This window comes from Myodes glareolus, chromosome 7 (genome assembly GCF_982192425.1).
Source record: "Myodes glareolus chromosome 7, mMyoGla1.1, whole genome shotgun sequence".
Classification (NCBI taxonomy): domain Eukaryota; kingdom Metazoa; phylum Chordata; class Mammalia; order Rodentia; family Cricetidae; genus Myodes; species Myodes glareolus.
In genome coordinates this window covers 55569228-55584502 of record NC_142032.1, presented here as the reverse complement: position 1 = coordinate 55584502, position 15275 = coordinate 55569228, and the positions used below count along the sequence as shown (strand labels likewise).

The following is a 15275-nucleotide window of genomic DNA, read 5'->3' as shown; positions in this document are numbered from 1 at the left end:
TGGGTGTGGCCCGGGGCGTGGCCAGGGTGAGCGCTCACGAGACCTGTGCTTGAGGTCCAGTAGGTGCTGGTGACCCGGGGCATGTGAATGGATGGTGAGGTCTTGTGGGTGGGGCCTGCGCAGGCCGTGCGTGTTGGAGAGCCTGTGAGACAAGGGGTGGAGATCTGTAACCCCGGCGGGGCCTTGTGTGGTTTTAGGCGGGGTTGGTGGCCCACCTTTGACGTGCAGTGGGAGAGCATGGGCAGAGCCTCTGAGAGGCTGGGGTTTGCTGGCGATAGTCACTGTCTTATGAGAAGGACTGATCTGTGAGACCCTGATGGAAATCCGCATTAGGACCTACACCAGTGGGTGGAAAGGGAGATGGGACAGCGATGCTGTGACCTAAGAGGCCAGAAGGACGGGAATAGTGTATCTTTTCTGTCGTCACAGGATCTCCAGAGTTGTGTAAGAAGTTCCTGACTAAAAGTTGACCTTTTTGGAGTTGGGCCAGAATGGCAGACAGTCTCTCCCAGGTGCGAGACTGTTTGGCGAGACGTGTGTTTTCAACACGGAAGCCCTTTCCAGCTTGGGGTTGGGATGGAGATTATTGGGCTAGATAAGGCTAGGAGGTGAGACAGAATTTGGAATGGACCTTGGAAGGAAGATGTTGGGCACTCTGCCAGCACCCCAATTTGTAAGAGAGATGTGTCAGGCCGAGCTCATTGACAGGAGAAAGAAAGGCGGTTGGATCGAGGGCAGCTAGGCTGTGCTTTAGAGGGATGGAGGAAGGAGTTGCGTTTGTTTTGGTGTGACTGAGTGGTCAGAGGAAAGATTTTTCTCCATCGATTTGGGGATGGCAGCTCATTGCCCAGCAGGTGTGTTCAGTAGTATTTGTTTTTATCTTTACTTGCTTGGGGGCTGCTTTGCAATTTGTGTGTGTGTGTGTGCATGTGTGTGTGGGTGTACATGCGTGTGCATCTTCAAGGAGGTTGAGTCTTTGAGGGAGCATGTGTCTATGAATTAGTGTGGCTCTGGGGATGGTGTCCCCAAAGCTGTGTGCGTGTGGTCAGCTCCCAGAGGAGCCAAGTCTCCCTGCGTTTGGGAGATCTTCTTCAGCGTTTCGACTGTGTATTTGTAGCTATGGTAGACCACTAGGAAGGAGCCATGTGTGAGGGTGAACAGGCAAAATCCCAGCATTTGAGAAGTGGAGGCAGTAAGACCAGGAGCTTAAGGTCAGCTCCATAGTGAGTCTGCTGACAGCTTGGGCTCCCTGAGACTCTGTCTCAAAACAAAACAAGAAAGCAAGCAAACAGAAAACCTAAGGAAGGGTTTTGGATTGTTTGTTGGACTGTTCTGGGATACACCTTTAGGAACTGAGTGTATTAACATGACACCTTCTCGTCTTTTCTCCAAGGAGCTCAGGCGCTCCCTAAACTGTGAAACTGTGCAGAGGCCTGCAGTCTGCCAGTGTGTTTTGGGTGCATATGTGTGAATGGGTCTGTTTGCGTTGTTCTTACTGATTGGAGACCGGTGCCTAGCAGAGTGACTGGAACACAGCTGGAAGGGTTTATGCCCTGTGCGGGTTCCACTATGTGTGTGTTTCACTGAGAGACCTCAATCAGACATTTGGAACTTATGAAAAATTTCCAGAACCTTAACTTTATTCTCCAGTTCCTATGACTGACCTCTCCCTGCTCCCCGCCAGCCTTCCTAAGGGAACAAGATGGACTATTTTTCTAGTTTAAGGGAGGGGACATTTGAGCTATGGAGAGGTTATAGTGCCTGCTATATGGTCCCACTGTGTTAGAATTAAGCCTCGGTATATGAGAATTGAATTCCGAGGGATCCCAGAGGCCTCCTGGGACCTAAGTGTGTGCTCCTGAAAGTGGGCTATGTGATGTCTCGGATGTGTCCTTGTGTGGGACAGGGGTCTTTATTGAGTGGGTGTGCTAGAGTCAAACAGAGGTTTGGATCAGCTGGGCAGAGAGAGGTGGCTGTATACACCCGACCCACCGTGTGTGAAGCTGGCAGAGGCAGGGGTCCCGGGTGGATATGGTGTGTTGGTATCTCCGTGTGTGATCTGCTGAGAGAGAGGCGCTTTGTCTGAGAAAGGGCAGGATGTGTCTGTGTTCTCTGCATCTAATATAGTACTCGGCAGCTAGTGGGTGTTTGATTAAGACTTGGGAAATGAATGGAGAGATAGAATAAGTGTGTGAGAGAATGAAGGCTCGAACTGAAGCCATATGTGTTCTTGAAAATGCATATGTGTGTGTTTTAGGAACTGTGTAGTGGGTGGTCGTGGGGTGGACGATGCTGATTGCACCTGAAACTGACAGGAGCGGCAAGAGCCCCCTTCCCCGACCCTCTCTCCTGCCTCTCTCCACCTCCCTGTCTTATTTATTTTCCTTGTGTTTGTTTCTGAGTCTCTTAGCAGCTCCCCCCGGCTCCGAGACAGGGTTTCTCTGTGTGAAACTCACTCTGTAGACCAGGCTGGCCTCAAACTCACAGAAATCCACCTGCCTCTGCCTCCTGAGGGCTGGAATTGTAGGCATGTGCCACCACTGTCTGGCTTTAAGCAGCTTTTGTAATAGGCAGTACCTGTTGGTTTCTTCTAACACATTCCCGTGTCCGTGTTCGTGTGTATGTCTCTCTGTGTTTGAGACACTCTTGCTGTGTAGCCCAGGCTGGCCTCGAACTCATGATGATTTCCCACTCCAGTTTCCCAAGTTCTAGGATTGTAGGTGTGTACCATCCTGTCAGGCTCTCCTCCAAGACACCCCCAGGGGTGTCAGAAACAACATCTAGCAGAATATGCTTCTTTTATTTTAAATTAAAATTTTATATATCATTAGTGTGTGTGTATCTGTGCAGGTGCACACAAACCACAGCACATATGTAGAGGTCAGAGGATGACTTTGTGCAGTTGGTCCTCTCCTTTCTACTTTCCCATGGGTCCTGCAGATCAAATTCAGATCATCAGGCTTGGGTGGCAAGCACCATTAGCTCATATGTGTGTATCTGTGAGTGCCTGCATGTATGTATGTGCACCATGTACATGCCTGGTGCCCTGGAGGCCCAGGAGTATGTCAGATCCCCTTGAGCTGGTAACAGAAGGTTGTGAGTGAGGCTGGGAACCAAACCTGGGCCTTCTGGAAGAGCAGTAAATTGTAGCATGATTAATAAAAACTCAGAGTCAGATATTGGGGTTTAACCTGAAGGGCACAAAAGCAAAATAGTCAGCCACTGCCTCTTACCTCTGCCTCAGTCTGAAATGGTGATCCTGCCTCCAGATCTCAGAATGAGACTGTGAATGAAAGCTGTCTCCTCCCATTTTATAATCCTCTCTAGGGCTTGGATGAAAGGTGTGCACCACCCAGTTTCTATGGCAAACTAGTGTGGCTACTGGGATTAAAGGTGCGTGCCTGGTCTGTAAGGCTGACCAGTGGGACTGTTTTACTCTCTGATCTTTAGGTAAGCTTTATTTATTAAAATACAAATGAAATATCACTACAGTAAATACTCATAGCCACTGAACCATCTCCCAAAACCTACATTTTAATTTAAAAAAATTATTCCTCTTATTTATTTATTGTGCGTGTGGGCACTCCTGCTACAGCACGCTTGTGGAGGTCAGCGCACAGCCTGCACAAGTTGTTTCTCTCCTTCCACCATTTAGGTCAGTCCCAGGGACTGAACTCAGGTCACCAGGTTTGGCATCAAGCACCTTTATCCACCAAGCCATCTCCCCCCCGCCCCGGTCTTTCTAGTACATTCTTATCCACCCAAGGAGGAAGAACATGGCTCCTATTGCTTGTTACTGAGGTGGGGCAGGAAGACTGACGAGACCGGGTCTTGGCCAATCTCTGAACAGTCTCTGAGACTCCTTAGACTCCTTTGGAAGCTACATCACTTCATTATTACCTGCTATGAGTGGTTTCCAACTTTTTCTGAAATCAAGGACATTTTTAAAAGTCAGTAATTCACAGTACAACCTTCCAAAGAGTTGGTTATTATTTTTATATGTGTTTATTGGGAAAACAAATGACTCAAAGCTCTCATGAATTCAGAAAAGCTTTTAGATGACTTTGATGTTGTATTCACCATTGTGGTTAATAAAATATACATTAGGAAAAATAGTTTTAGCTTTATAAGCAAGATGTACTAATTTGCCTTGAGATGTTTGGTATATATATGGGTTTGTGGATCTTTTGGAATCTCCTCTGTAATTTCCTGGGGTCTGGGCTTGCCCGCCAACATGAGAACCTGGATGCCAGAATATTTGCTGCTTGCTTTCTCTGGGGTATCTGGCCACATGTAATTGCTGACAGAGCTGAGGAAGAGTGGCCGTGCATCTGTGTACCTGCTGCTGACTGTGTGACTAAGTTAGGGTAGTGGAGACAGGATTTCTGCCAAGGTTCTCCCTCTGTACTTCTTCATGTCAGCTATGTATGTGGAGAGGGGCCAGAAAAGTGATCAAGGAAGAAGGGGTATACAGGTAGGTGTGGGAGACCCCCAGATGGAATCAGGTGTGGACCTCACTGTGTGTGTTATGGAGAGATGAACACTCCATGTCCTTGGTTTGCTGGCTTAGTTCAACATGTGGTGGTCAAGGCCCACTTTGTAGTGTGCTGGGGCCTGTGGGGAAGTCAGACGTGAGGAAGATGAGCTGTCTGCTCTAGGAGTTGAAAGTTTAGTTGAGGAAGTAGATAAGAAGTCAGCCCAGTGAGTGGTTAAGAGAGGCGACATTCTGTCTGACTGTGAGGTGGTGTAACAATGGTACCTGCATCAAAGAGTCATTGCAACAGCCCCAGTTAGTTCATAGGAAGTCCAGAGAGTGGCATGTGGCACGGAGAGAATGCTCAGCAAGTGCAGGCCGAGCATCTTCAGTCCAGAAATCTCAAGTCCAAAGTGCTCTAAAAGCTGAGATGTTGATGGGTACTGTCAGGACGTCACAAGAGGAATCTTCCACACCAGCCTCATTTGATGGACTAAAGGGTAAAAAACTGGGTGCAATGAAAACACTGAATTAGATCACCTGCTAGCTATATGCACAGGACATGTAAAACAAGAGACTGTCTCATTAGGCTTAGGTCCTATCCCCAAGATAATTTATTATATATATTTAGCATTATAGAATTGTAAAAAATCCAATATTTGAAACACTTCCGGTACCAAACGTTTCAGATAAGAAAGAATGCTCAGCCTGGGACTGGAGAGATGACTCAGTGGAGAACACTTGTTCTCGCAGAGGACCCAGGTTTGGCTCCCAGCACCCACATTAGGCAGCTCACAACCCTGTGTACCTCCAGTTCTAGGGGATCCAGTGCTTCCGGCATCCATGAACACTTGCACACATTTGGTGCACATAAACTCATGCAGACATATGCACATAAATAAAAACAGATAGATAAATATTATTAAAGGACATTGAACCTCCAAGAGTGATAAATAAACAAAACCCCAAAGCACAATACATAGTGTGGCACCTGCCTAGAGATATGGTAGGCATAGCAGTGTAGTGATAAAACAATAGATTGATGTCCAGGGAAGGTGGTTTTACCAGCCTTTGTCGGGGGAGAGGTGCAGGCAGGAGAAACACTACACATTTGAAGCCAACTTATGCTATCTAGCAAGTTCCTGTCCAGCCTGGGTAACGTAGTGAGAGCCAATGTTAGAAAACAAAAACACTGCCGGCAAAATGACCCCACAGGTAAAGGTGCTTGTCCTCACACTTGGTGACCTGAGTTCAAATCCAGAACTGTAGCACGTGAGCATGCACATACACACTAAGTAAAATTTGTCTCTCGTAGGCAGCATAGTCTGGATCCTGTACTTTTTTTTAAAACTCATAGGGACAGGCTCTAAATAGATTTACAATATTTTTATTGATTGATTGATTGATTGATTGACCATGTGTGAAAGCATATTATGGCACATAATTAGTGAGAATTTTTGTTTGTTTGTTTTCTCTGTAGCTTTGGAGCCTGTCCTGGAACTTACTCTGTAGACCAGGCTGGCCTCAAACTCACAGAGATCGGCCTGTCTCTGCTTCCCAACTACTGGGATTAAAGGTGTATGCCTCCACCGTCTGGCTGGGAGTAGAGTTTTAAGAATTTGTATTTTATCAGTATTGGGGAGTAAACCCAGGGCCTAGCACACACTAGGCAAGTGTTCTACTAGTGAACCCAGGGCACACGCTAGGCAAGTGTTCTACCAGTGAACCCAGGGCGCACACTAGGCAAGTGTTCTACTAGTGAACTAAATTCCTCCTTGTCGTTCCTATAAATGGGTTCTTAAGGAAGGGAAGGGTTTATAGTTCAGAGGACTGGTAATAGGGTGGAGAAATGTTATTAGGACTGGTTAGAACATTGATTAGCAAGCTCAGGGAGGCTAAACCAGGCAGAAGGGCAACTGTGGATGAGGTGTGGAAGGAAGTAAATGTGACTTCCAGTTGTAGAGGGGCAAAGAAGAGAGTTCATGGCAGGAGAAGCTGGGTCCAGGCCCTGGACATCTGGCTTAAATCATTCATATGACACTCAGTGGATGTGGACTAGGGTGTCCTGGCAAATAGTCACACGAACGCTTTTGATCAGGTGTGTGAAGATAAGAACTGCGTCTACGAAACTGGGGCGGAGTGCCGAGCTACGTAGCTGTCCAACAGCTACGTGGTAGAGAAGTTAGTTGGAAGACAGTTTAAACAAGAGAGTTTAATCATATTTATTTGTATATGTGTCTGTGTGCTCACATGTATGCATGCTCACATGTATGCCTGTGCACATGTATGCATGTGGGCCACAGGACAGCCTCCAGTGTCATTCCTTAAGTGCCGTCTGCCTTGCTATTTTTTGAGGCAATCTCTCTCTGGTCTAGAATTTGCTGATTAGACTAGGCTAGCTGGCTAGTGTGCCCCAGAGATCTGCCTATCTCTGTCCCACCCCAAGTGCCGAGGTCACAAAGGTGTCCTGCTACACCTACACCTTTACCTGAGTTCTGGGGAACTGAACCCAGGTCTTTTTTTTCCATGATATTTATTGAGCTCTACATTTTTCTCTGCTTCCCTCCTTGCCTCTCCCCTCCCCCCTTCAACCATCCTCCAAGGTCCCCATGCTCCCAATTTACTCAGGAGATGTTGTCTTTTTCTACTCCTACTTCCCATGTAGATTAGACCTATGTAAGTCTCTCTTAGTGTCCTCATTGTTGTCTAAGTTCTCTGGAATTGTGGTTTGTAGGCTGTCTTTCTTTGCTTTATGTTTAAAAACCACCTATGAGTGAGTACATGTGATAATTGTCTTTCTGTGTCTGGGTTACCTCACTCAAAATAATGTTTCCTAGCTCCATCCATTTTCCTGCAAAATTCAAGATGTTGTTATTTTTTCTGCTGTGTAGTACTCCATTGTGTAAATGTACCACATTTTCCTTATCCATTCTTCGGTCGAGGGGCATTTAGGTTGTTTCCAGATTCTGGCTATGACAGACAAAGCTGCTATGAACATAGTTGAGCACATGTCCTTGTGGCACGATTGAGCATCCTTTGGGTATATACCCAAAAGTGGTATTACTGAAACCCAAGTCTTTTGTTTGTGAGACAAGCACTTTACCGACTGAGATGCCTCCTGCCCTGAACTTTGGTTGTTATGGAGTAGCCAAGAAGGGTGGCAATAGCTGTGGTAGTCACTGGGGTAGCTGCAGTGGTAGGCAGCTGGTGCTGAGACCAGAGCTGCCGAGAGATGCTGTCTTTGGGTTGAGGTGGGAAAGGAGGACTTGGAGAACAAGAACTTTCTAACTTTCTTCCTCTCTCCCTTCCTTTCTTCTTCCCTCCCCCCTCCCTCCCTTCCCCCTCTCTTTCTTTCTTTCTTTTTTTCTTTCTTTCTATTTTTTCGAGACAGGGTTTCTCTGGGAAGCAGCCCTGGCTGTCTTGGAACTCACTCTGTAGACCAAGCTGGCCTTGGACTCACAGAGAGTGCTGGGACTAACAGTGTGTGCCACTATGTTAGACTGTGTATAGGTGTTTTATCTGCATGTATGTCTGTGTACCACCCTGGCACAGCATTCATGAAGGCCAGAGGAGCGTGTCAGAGTCCCTGAAACTGGAGCTATGCATGACTGTGAGCCACTATGTGGGAACTGAACCCGAGTCTCTGGAAGAGCAGCCAGCGCTCTTAATTGCTGAGCCATCTCTCCAGCCCCGTGTGTTTTGGAGCTTCTTAGGGGCAATGTTTCCCCAGAGACCAGTAACTACTTCAGATCCCAGGGCCATAGCTTCATCCCCAAGCCAGATGTATGGAGGGCATACATAATTTTGGGTCTGCTGGGCTGTCTTAGAGAGGGGTCCATGGGACACAAAAACAGGAAAACCTGTGTTCTGAGCTCCTGGGAAGGAACTTCTCATGGAGAGTCAGGATATCACATCAAAGCACGCAACTCACCAAGGCTGAGAAGATTTCCATGGGAAATCTTACTACACCTCTCCGCCTCCCTACGCTTTCCCCTGAGGACTCAGGGAGTCGTGAGTTACCTCAGGTGTCTCTCCAGCTGGGCTCACGTGGTTTCTTCCCAAATGTGGCCTTTCTGCACTGTTGGACTTTGGGGCCTCAGAGCATGGTTTTGGCTGCTTATAGCTCCCCTGCCTTGCTCTTTTCCTGTCTTCATTGCTGACCTTGATAACAAACCTGCTGGAATTCTGAGTTGGTGTTAGGTAAGACAGTGCCATCCCTGACACCATCTCTGTCCTCTGCCAGGCCATCAAGTACGTGCAAGTCGGGATTAGGTCAGAGACGTGACATTCCCCTGTCATCCACAGCTTCTAGGGTCTGTGGTGCTGATGCTTCCAGGGGTTAAAGGAATGCAATGCACTACCAAGGTCCTAATGAGGAGCAGAAAGAGGGAGAACATGAGCAAGGAAGTCAGGACCATGAGGGGTGTGTTCACCCACTGAGATAGTGGGACAGATCTAATGGGAGATCACCAAGGCCAGTAGGAATGGGACTGATGGAGCATGTGATCAAACCGGACTCTCTGAATGTGGCTGACGGTGGAAGCTGACTGAGAAGTCAAGGACAGTGGCGCTGGGCTTTGATTCTACTGCATGGAATCAGTAGTCGGGCTTTGTGGGAGCCTTGTCTGTTTAGATGCTCACCTTCCTGGACCTGGGGGGAACAGGGAGGACCTTGGACTTCCCATAGGATAGGGAACCCTGACTACTCTTTGGCCTGGAGAAGGAGGGGGAGGAGGAGTGGGGAGAGGGGAGGGGAGGGAAGTGGGAGGAGGGGAGGAGGTGAAAATTTTTAATAAAAAAAAGGAATGCAATGCAGAAGAGATGAACCTCTCTGGGGAATGGTGCAGAGCTGAGCTAGGTGTTCCCAGGGAAAGACAACAGAGTGGTTGCTTGGACTGGCAGCTTTGAACCCTGGCCTTGCTACTGACTATCCGTGTGAACCTGGGAAACCGACTGAACCATGGAAAACCGATGTTCTAGCTACCCTTCCCAGTGATCAATAGGTTTACTGTGGTTGTTTACCTCAGTGGCCAGGAGGCTTCAAGGAAGAGGTGGCACTAGGCTAGACCTTGAAGGATGACTGAGCCAGAGGGAGGCTTCAAGGAGGAGGTGGCACTAGGCTAGACCTTGAAGGATGACTGAGCCAGAGGGAGGCTTCAAGGAGGAGGTGGCACTAGGCTAGACCTTGAAGGATGACTGAGCCAGAGGGGGTTGCCATGATGAAGAAGGGTGTGTGGGGCTTTCCTGTTAGGGTGAGTGTGGGGGGTATGAAAGAACTGATATCTCTGATATGGCGAGGCAATAAGATTGGTTGTGTTTCATGAGAAATAAAATACAATGTAGATTAGTATTCTGGAAGCTTCTAGCAGTTTTGACTTTTAAGCTAAGAATGTACCTCTCAAGATGTTTCCATCCTGTGTTGGGTCTGAGTGAGGCTGGGAGAAGGAAGAGATGGGATCTGGCTTTGTTTTGTAATGTATACAGATATATAATCACATATAATAAATAGTTGAGCATGACACTGAGCTTCTTATCCTCCTGCCTCCACCTTCTGAGGGTTGGGATGCCCCACCATGCCTAGTTTTGCAGTGCTGGGGACCGAAGCCAGACAAGTATCTGACCAACTGAGCTGTGTCCTCAGGCTTTCTCTAATTAACCCTGTCTGTCGTAGAACTCACTATGTAGATCATCCTGGCCTCAAACTCATGAGGAGCTGTCTGTCTGTGCCTCCTCAGTGCTGGGATTAAAGGCATGTGCCACCATGCCTAGCCTTGGATTAAATCTTTAAACAATTTATTGATTTAAAAACTTTTAAACATGTATTTATTTTTATTTTATGTGTATGAGTGTTTTGCCTGTATGTCTGTCTGTGTACTACATGTAAGTCGGTAATCTCAGAGGCCAGAAGTGGGTATCAGGGCCCCTGGAACTGGAGTAACACCCAGTTGTGAGTGCCAGGTGGGAGCTGGGAACTGAACTCAGGTCTCCAGAAGAGAAGTAAGCAGTTTTAACTGCCGAGCCATCTTGCAGCTTCTAGGATTTTACTAAATTTTATTATTATTATTTTGTGTGTATGTGTGTGTGTTCATGATGTATGCTGGGGGAATGTGCCTGTCACGGTGCTCATGGGGATCAGAGAACGACCATATGTAGCTAACTCTCCCCTCCCATCTTTGTATAGGGTTTCAGGGATGGGACTCAGGTTGCCAGGCTTGCATGACAAGCTCCTTTACTTACTCAACCATCTTGGTTGTTCTCTAGATTCAAATTTGATTGTCTGCCACCAAAAGTATGACCTTGGATAAGTTGCTCCCGCGTTTTCCCCTGTGTACACATGTGTGTATGGTATCCATGTTTGCATATATATGTGTGCACATATATGTGTATGTGTACATGCTGATCTTGGGTGTCTTTCTCATTTGCTCTCTACCTTATATACTGAGTCAGGGTCTCTCACTGAACTAGAAGCTCACCATTTTGGATAGCCTGGCTAGTCAGTTTGCCCTGGGGATTCTCTGTCTCTATCTCCTCCCGTGTTCTAGGATTATAGGTAGGCCACCATGCTCACCTGGCTTTTATGTGGGTCCTGGGAATCTGAACTCTGGTCCTTTTAGTTGTGGGCATGAGCTGTGGAGGCTGCCCTGCCTCTTCTTTTGGACACTTAGCTTCCTCCTCTCTAACAGAAAGGAAGAGTCATTTGTATTCAAGGGTTATAATAGTGGTGGTGGGTGCAGGAAACAGCACACAACAGGAGCCAGGCCTACTTTAGTTCTAGAACACAAGAAGTGTTATTATATTATTCACTCAACAAACATAGCAAGGTCTTTTCTAAGCCAGGAGCTGAGCAAGCAGCTGGAAGTAGAGGGTTGAATGAGACATTGTTTTGTCTCTCGCACAGTTTTGCAGTCCCATCAGGAAGCCAACTTGAAATTACAGTTACAATGTAGCTTTAACAAGGGCAATAATAAGACAATATGCATTACAGAGCTGGTCCAGGAGAACTGTTGCCCCCCTGGATTCAGAATGTACAGGTATTGACATGGGTCCTGAGGGAAACCATTGACTTTCTCAGATAGTTGTGTGCGTGTGTGTGTGTGTGTGTGTGTGTGTGTGTGCGCACACGTGTGCCTGTGCATGAGCACACATGCATATGTGTGTGTTTGGGAAGAGTAGTTAGAATGTGGCTCTATTAGGGGAATGGGTGTGGCTGGAGACTGGTAGGCCAGGAGACTGAAGGGGGTGAGGTCAGACTGGAAGTGAGTTACCCGAGAAGACCAGACCTTCCCCGGTGAAGCTCAGCAAGGAGCCACATACCTGCAATAGTTATACATGCAGTAGACATGCACCGCAGTAGATAGATATACACCACAGTAGGTACACTGCAGTAGATAGATAAGATAGATATACATGCAGTATATATACAGATATACACTGTGGTACATACACGCTGCAGTAGATAGATAAGATAGATATGCATATATATACATGCATATATATATATATACACATGCAGTAGATATACACTGCAGTAGATAAGATAGATATGCATATATACATGCATATATATAAACACATGCAGTAGATACACACTGCAGTAGATAGATAAGATAGATATGCACATATATACATGCATATATATATACACATGCAGTACATACACGCTGCAGTAGATAGATAAGATAGATATGCATATATATACATGCATATATATAAACACATGCTGTACATACACGCTGCAGTAGATAGATAAGATAGATATGCATATATATAAACACATGCTGTACATACACGCTGCAGTAGATAGATAAGATAGATATGCATATATATACATGCATATATACATGCAGTAGATAGATACAAATTGTAATAGGCTTGAGATGTGGTTGAGACACTTAGGTGGAGTGTGGATATAAACTGTAGGGTGAAAAGACTCATTGAAGGGAGAGTATCACAGAGGCCTAGTCAAGCTCCCAGCAGAACGGATAGGGCCTCACCTGGGCTTCACTGATGGGGCATGCTGGGTTTTAGAGGGTGGGGCCCATAGGTCCTGGCAACTGATCTGAAAAAGGGGAAGACTGCTCTCTGGGTGTCTGCTCAATAAAGACAGGAGAGGACTTGGGGGAAAGGGTTCTGCTGCCGTCTCAGGCTGAGAGCAGGAAGCCTGTGAGAGAAAGGGGTGTGGTTGCCCTGACTGACAAGTGGCTAATGGGACAGCAGTGGTCCAGGTGTGTCTCCTCCTAAGTGAGAGGAGAGAATACACTGCTGAGCACGTGACTTACAGCCAGGTGGATGAACAGTGTGACTCTGGGGGGCTGGTAGTGGGCCTGGCCCTAGGTTAGATGGCATCTTGGGACTTATTTTAGAGATCAAGAATCGTAGGTCGGAAAGAGGCCTTTTTCCTGAGGTGATCGAGGTGAGCTATGGGTGAGGGGAACAGGTGGCTGAGAGGCAGGAAGGTCAACTGGAGGGGCCCGGATGGCAGGTGAAGCATGCAGACAGCCCAGAGCAGACAAACAAGACAAGTCTTCTGTCTTTTAGGAACTTGCTGGCTTCGTGTTTCTGAGCATACTTTAAAAAAATTATTCATTTAAAGATACTTATTTTATTTTATGTGTATGTGTGTGTGCCAAGGACAGGTATCTGTACCATGTGCTGCAGTGCTAGCAGAGGTCAGAGAAGGGCGTCAGATCCCCTGGAGCTGTAGTTTTGTGGTTGTGAGCCCCCATCATGTGGATGCTGGGAACCAAACCTGAGCCGTCTTTAAGATCAGTAAGCACTCTTAACTACTGTGCCATCTCTCTAGCCTGTTAAAACAATTTAAATTATGGGCCTCTGTGTGTCTGTCTAAGTATGTGCACGTGAATGCAGTTGCCCAAAGAGGCCAGAGGTACCTGATCACTTTGGAGCTGGAGTTATATGTGGTGGTGGAGCTACCCAGGTGGGTTCTGGAAACCCAACTAAGGTTCCCTGGAAGAGCAGGAAGCCCTCTTAATCGCTGAGTTATCATTCCAGTCCAGAGACATTTTTTTTTTTTTGAAATATCTGCTATGTGGAATTATCTAGAAATCAAAATTTTTCTTTTGTGCAGGTGTTGGTAGTTTGGGACTGACCAGGGCTTGGCATGCTAGGATCAAAGAGTTCTAGCACAGCTGTTCTCAGAGAGCCCAAGGGTTCTCTTTATCTGGACAGCTCCCTCATAGCTGTGGTGAGACTCAGAAGTTTTAGGAAAACTGTGGTCTATACAGCTTCGGGGGTGTAGCTGTCAGGCAAGAGTCTCTCTGGTGTGTGTTGCAGAGCATATTTGTAACACGGAGGCTAGTGGGCGTGGGTGGATAAAGAACGAGATGGGTAGGTAGCCAGGCAGCCGTGTTCACAGGGGGTGTGCGGGGCTGATGGGTGAATGCATCAATAATAACATGTATTAGGTTGCTGTGCAGATGCTGGTGTTGGCTCCCAGTCTCTGCATGTATCACAGGGGTGGTATGACGTAGGATAAATAACGTACTTGTTTTTGCGGTTTAATGCCCCTCCCTGAGAACGCATGAACAAATCCCACAGAATGTACTCATAGGAGGGAGGAGAGAGCACATACGTGTGTGTGTGTGTGTGTGTGTGTGTGTGTGTGTGTGTGTGTGTGTGTGTTCATGTTGTCTCAGGATCCTTTGTGTTTGTAAATTGGGCAGTGTCTCTCTTCTACCTTTGGCTTCATCTTGCAGCCTCCTAGTGAATGACTATGTGACAGATGTTTAAGGCTGGGAGCATCTTAGTCCTCTTACGAAGCCTGCTTGAGGAGCTGAGGCTTAACTGAGGGGACCGCTCCCATTTACCTTCCCTCTTTACCCATCAGGTGTGTCCCAAGGTCAGGTCCAGATCAGACCCTAATAGGTGAGACTGACGGCCCATGGCATGTGCATTGATCTAGGGGTTCCCAGTGTGGCCCTCTGAATTGCCTGAACTTAAGGTGATCATCCATTGAGAGGCCCTTTGCTTTATCCTTTAGAGGGCATTTTAACTCATTTGAGAGGTAGAAGCAGAAGGATCAAGACATTAGGACCGGCCTTGGCTACATAAGGACTTTGAGACCAATCTGACTTATCCAATATTTTGAAATAAACAAGCAAACAAACAAATAAGCAAACATTCTGGAGTTGAGGGTGCAGCTCAATTGGTAGAATGCTTGTTTACCGTGCATAGGACTTTGAATTTGATCCCCAGCAGTAAAATGAACGTGGTCATGCATGCCTATAATCCCAGCGCTAAGGAGGCAGGAAGATAGTCCTGAGGTCAAGGCTACTTGTGTTACACACTAAGTTCCAGGCCAGTTTGGACTACGGAATGAGACTGTGAAACACTCAGATAGCAAAACAAATACAAAAGGCAAACAAAGAATGAAGACATTTCTCCTGATCATAGAGGCAGAGCAAGGGTCAGAAGGGCTTGGGCAAGGATGCAGTCCACGCTGTCATCTGAGTGACTCATATAGGCAGTTTGGGGCAGAATCATATTTTCTTGGATCAGACCCAGGGCCTGGCCCGAGGACGCCTTTTGGGAGGGTGGGGAACCGTAGGTGGTCAGGTGCTTGAGTGCAAACACGTTAGGCGTGAGCTAAGTCAGAGCTAAATGCGAGAGTGGGCCGTGTGGTGCTTATGTGTGTCAGTGTGTCACTGAGCGTACATGTGCCTCGGCGAGCCCAGTGAGACAGTCTCTGGTGTGAGCACATCCCCATCTGTCTCTGAGTTGCCGAGGGATGAATGCAAGGGAGGAGCCTGCCGCAGGGAGTCGGGAAGCCTGGCTGCTGCTG

The 15275-nt window shown here is 47.1% G+C and overlaps 1 protein-coding gene across 23 annotated transcripts in view; it reads left to right on the top strand.

Annotated features, from left to right (window-relative positions):
- Nrxn2 (neurexin 2) overlaps positions 1 to 15275 on the top strand; it is a 114570-nt gene that overhangs the window by 10608 nt on the left and 88687 nt on the right. The gene's annotated exons all lie outside the window — the stretch shown is intronic.